General features: G+C 40.1%; 1 pseudogene; it reads left to right on the plus strand.

Annotated features, from left to right (window-relative positions):
* Positions 1–397: 397 nt before the first annotated feature.
* LOC108516915 (C-1-tetrahydrofolate synthase, cytoplasmic pseudogene) lies at positions 398–3169 on the plus strand (annotated as a pseudogene).
* Positions 3170–5396: the final 2227 nt, after the last annotated feature.

Raw genomic sequence — 5396 nt, forward strand, 5'->3', positions numbered from 1 at the left:
GAGATCACTTGAACTCGGGAAGGGGAACATCACACACCGGGGGCTATCATGGGGAGGGTCGGGGGAGGGATTGCATTGGGAGTTATACCTGATATAAATGACGAATTGATGGGTGCTGACGAGTTGATGGGTGCAGCACACCAACATGGCCCAAGTATACATATGTAACAAACCTGCACGTTATGCCCACGTACCCTAGAACTTACAGTATAATAAATAAAAAAAAAAAATAGTGCCATACAGGTGAGGCCTACATTAGACATAACCCGTGCTACGTTTATTTATTTGTCTCTCTTTGAAATAATAAATAGGTAAAGAAAGACCAAAAAAAGAGCATTCCTCCTAAGAACTGAACAGGATATTGGTGGTGTCCATCATGGGCAGACTAATAAAGGCCATGGTGCCAGCAGAAATCCTGAACGGGAAGGATATCTCCGCGCAAATAAGGGCAAGACTGAAGAATCAAGTCATTCAGTTGAAGGAGCAAGTACCTGGTTTCACACCAGGTCTGGCAATATTACAGGTTGGCAACAGAAATGATTCCAATGTTTACATAATGTGAAGCTGAAGGCTGCTGAAGAGATTGGGATGAAAGCCACTGACATTAAGTTACTAAGAACAACCACAGAATCTGAGGTGATCAAATATATTATATCTTTGAATGAAGACTACTATACACGGGTTCATAGTGCAGCTACCTCTAGATTCAGATAATTCCATTAACACTGAAGGACTGATCAATACTATTGCACCTGAAAAGGATGTGGATGGAGTGACTAGCATCAGTGCTGGGAAACTTGCTAGAGGTGACCTAAATGACTGTTTCATTCGTTGTATGCCTAAAGGATGCTTGGAACTCATCAAAGAGGCAGGGGTGCAGATTGCCAGAAGGCATGCTGTGGTGATTGGGCACAGTAAAATAGTCAGGGCCCCGATGCATGACTTGCTTCTGTGGAACAATGCCACAGTGACCACCTGCCACCCCAAGACTGCCAATCTGGATGAGGAAGTAAATAAAGGTGACATACTGGTGGTTGCAACTGGTTGGCCTGAAATGGTTAAAGGGGAATGGATCAAACCTGGGGCAATAGTCATCGACTCTATAATCAATTATGTCCCAGATGATAAAAAAAAACAAATGGGAAAAAAATTGTGGTTGATGTGGCATACGACAGAGCCTGTTCCTGGTGGTTTAAGGCCCATGATGGTTGCAATGCTCATGCAGAGCACAGTAGAGAGTATCAAGCGTTTCCTGGAGAAATTTAAGCCACGAAAGCGGATGAATCTATAACAACCTTAACTTCAAGGCACCTGTTCCAAGTGATATTGATATATCACGATCTTGTAAACTGAAGCCCATTGGTAAGCTGGCTCGAGAAATTGGTCTGCTGTCTGAAGAGGTAGAATTATATGACAAAACAAAGGCCAAAGTTCTGCTGTCAGCACTAGAACACCTGAAGCACCAGCCTGATGGGAAATATTGGGTAGTGACTGGAATAACTCCAACACTCCAGGAGAAGGGAAAAGCACGACTACAATCGGGCTGGTGCAAGCCCTTTGTGCCCATATCTACCAGAACATTTTTGTGTGTGCGACAGCCTTCCCAGGGCCCCATCTTTGGAATAAAAGGTGTTGCCGCAGGAGGTGGCTACTCCCAGATCATTCCTATGCAAGAGTTTAATCTCCAACTCACAGGTGACATCCATGCCATCACTGTAGCTAATAACCTCATTGCTGTGGCCACTGATGCTCAGATATTTCATGAACTGCCCCAGACAGACAAGGCTCTCTTTAATCGTTTGGTGCCATCAGTAAATGGAGTGAGAAAGTTCTCTGATATCCACATCCGAAGGTTAAATAGACTAGGCATTGAAAAGACTGACCCTACCACACTGACAGATGAAGAGATAAACAGATTTGCAAGATTGGACATTGATCCAGAAATCGTAACTTGGCAAAGTATGTTGGATACCAATGATAGATTCCTGCGGAAGATCACGATTCGACAGACTCCAACAAAGAAAGGTCACACAAGGACGGCCCAGTTTGATAGCTCTGTGGCGAGTGAAATTATGGCTGTCCTGGCTCTCACCACTTCTCTAGAAGATATGAGAGAGAGACTGGGCAAAATGGTGGTGGCATCCAGTAAGAACGGAGAGCCCGTCAGTGCTGAAGATCTGGGGGTGGGTGGTGCATTGATAGTGCTTATGAAGGCTGCAATCAAGCCCAATTTCATGCAGACATTGGAGGGCACTCCAGTGTTTGTCCATGCCGGCCCATTTGCCAACATTGCACATGGCAATTCCTCTATCACTGCAGACCGGATCGCACTCAAGCTTGTTGGCCCAGAAGGGTTTGCAGTGACAGAAGCGGGATTTGGAGCAGATATTGGAATGGAAAATTTTTTTAACATCAAATCCCGGTATTCCGGCCTCCGCCCTCACGTGGTGGTGCTTGTTGCCACTGTCAGTGCTCTCAAGATGCAGGGGGCGGCCCTGTGGTCACTGCTGAAATGCCTCTTCCCAAGGCTTACATAGAGGAGAACCTAGAGCTGGTTGAAAAAGGCTTCAGTAACTTGAAGAAACAAATTGAAAATGACAGAATGTTTGTAATTCCAGTAGTAGTGGCCGTGAATGCATTCAAGATGGATACAGAGACTGAGCTGGACCTCGTCAGCCACCTTTCCAGAGAACATGGGGCTTTTGATGCCGTGAAGTACACTCACTGGGCAGAAGGGGCCAAAGGTGCCTTAGCCCTGGCTCAGGCCATCCAGAGAGCAGCACAAGCACCCAGCAGCTTCCAACTCCTTTATGACCTCAAGCTCCCAGTTGAGGATAAAAATCAGAATCACTGCACAGAAGATCTATGGAATAGACGACATTGAATTACTCCCCAAAGCTCAACACAAAGCTGAAGTCTACACAAAGCAGGGGTTTGGGAATCTCCCCATCTGCATGGCCAAAACACATTTGTCCTTGTCTCACAACCCAGAGCAAAAGGGTATTCCTACAGGATTCGTTCTGCCCATTTGCGACATCAATGCCAGCATCGGGGCTGGTTTTCTGTACCCTTTAGTAGGAACAGTGAGCACAATGGACTCCCCACCCGTCCCTGTTTTTATGATACTGATTTGGACCCTGAAACAGAACAGGTGAATGGATTATTCTAAACCGATCATGATCCATCTTCAAGAAGCTACTTCGAAAGTTTGGTCAGTGTCTATTCAGGCCCAGTGGGAATTAGGAAGTATAAGGGAGCCAAGAGTCATTCCCTGCCCAGAAGATCTGAAACTAATAGTAGGAATTTCCCCAGATGTCATTTTCAGCCTTAATTCTCATCATGTACAAATAACATAAATCATGTCTATTTACTTTAGTGACGTTCCACAGAATAAAAGGAAATAGTTTTGCAAAAAAAATAAATAAATAAATAAATAAAGGACTGAACAAAGACAAAGATCTCCACTCTCACCACTCCTATTCAACATAGTACTGGCAGTTCTACCCAGAGGAAAGGGATCCAAATTTAAAAAGAAGTAGTCATGTTATCTCTGCTTGCTGATGACATATCTAGAAAACCTAGATGTTACATAAAATTAATATACTTGATAAACAATTTTAGTAAAGTTTCAGGATACTGAATCAATGTAAATAAAGTCAGTAGTATTTCCATACACCAATAACATTAAAGCTAAGAAACAAATAAATATTCCATCCCATTTACACTAGCCATTTACAAAAATAAAATACTAGGAATATGTTTAACCAAGGAGGTTAAAGATCACTATAAAGAGAAATACAAAACACTGACAGAATAAATCATAGATGACAGAAACAGAAAAAGATCTTATGCTCATCGACTGGAAGTATCACTAGTTAAAATGACCATACTGCCAAGAGCAATCTACAGACTAAACATAATTCCTATCGTTACAAACATAATTTTTCACAGGGTTAGAAAAAAATTCCAGAATACATATATAACAAAAAAGAGCCTGAAGAGCCAAATAAATTTTCATAAAAGAAAAAAGTAAGAGGTCCACATTATCTGACTTCAAAATATACTAAAAAGCTATGGTAATGAAAACAGTATGGTAATGGTTTAAAAAAAAAATTGAGACATAGAATGGAACCAAACAGAGAACCAAGAAATAAAGCCACATACCTATAAAAAACTGAACTTTGACAAAGTTGACAAAAATAAACAGTGAAGAAAGGACATGAAATATTGCTTTATTGAGTAGCAATAAAGAGTTCTGGCAAAATTGGCTAGCCATATTCAGAATAATGAAACTGGACCCCTCTCTCTCACCATATACAAAAATGATCTCAAGTTTTATTTATGACTTAAATGTAAGACCTCAAACAAGAAAATCCTAACAAAACTATACAAAAAACTCTTCTGACATTGAGGGAAAGAATTTATGACTAAGACTTCAAAAGCAAATGCAACAAAAACAAAAGTACATAAATGGAACGTAAACTAAAAAGCTTCTGTACAGCAAAGGAAATAATCAACAGAGTAAAAAGACAAACTACAGAAGAGAAGGAAATATTTACAAGTTATGCCTCTGAAAATGGTCTAATATCCGCAGTCTACAAGAAACCAAAACAAATCAATAAGAAATAAAAGAAAAACATTAAAAAGTGAGCAAAAAACATGAACAGACATTTCTTAAAAGACATGCAATTGGCTACAAAAAAACTTATGAAAAGGTGCTCAACATCACTAGTCATCAGAGAAATTTAAATTAAAACCACAATGAGATACCATCTTACACCAGTCGGAATGGCTATTTTTTAAGGTAAAAAATAACAGTTGTTGGTGAGAATGCAGAGAAAAAGGAATGCTTACACATTGTTGGCATATTGTAAAGTAGTAAAATTTCTATGGAAAACAGCATGGAGGTTTCTCAAAGAACCAAAATAAAACTATCATTCAGCATAGCATTTCCACCCCTGACTAATCAAAATAAAAGAATTCATTATATCAAAAAGACAACTAAACTTGTGTGTTGTGTTTATTGCAACACTATTTACAATAGCAGTCATCGAATAAACCTAAATTTTTATCAATAAACCTAAATTTTGACTGGACAAAGAAATGTGATATATAAACACCACGGAATACTACACAGTCATACAAAATGAAAGCATGACATTTGCAGCCATGTGGATTTAGCTTGAGGCCATTATCCTAAGTTAAATAACTCAGAAACAGAAAGTCTGTTTCTCACTTATAAGTGGAAACTAAACAATAGATATACATGGACAAGTAGGCAGAAATAACTGACACTGGCAACTCAAAACTATGGAAGGGTGGGAGGTAGATGAGGGCTGAAAAGTTACCTATGGGATAAAATGTTCACTGTTTGCATAATGGGTACACTAGAAGCT

Source organism: Rhinopithecus bieti, unplaced genomic scaffold (genome assembly GCF_001698545.2).
Source record: "Rhinopithecus bieti isolate Rb0 unplaced genomic scaffold, ASM169854v2 scaffold_39597, whole genome shotgun sequence".
Classification (NCBI taxonomy): domain Eukaryota; kingdom Metazoa; phylum Chordata; class Mammalia; order Primates; family Cercopithecidae; genus Rhinopithecus; species Rhinopithecus bieti.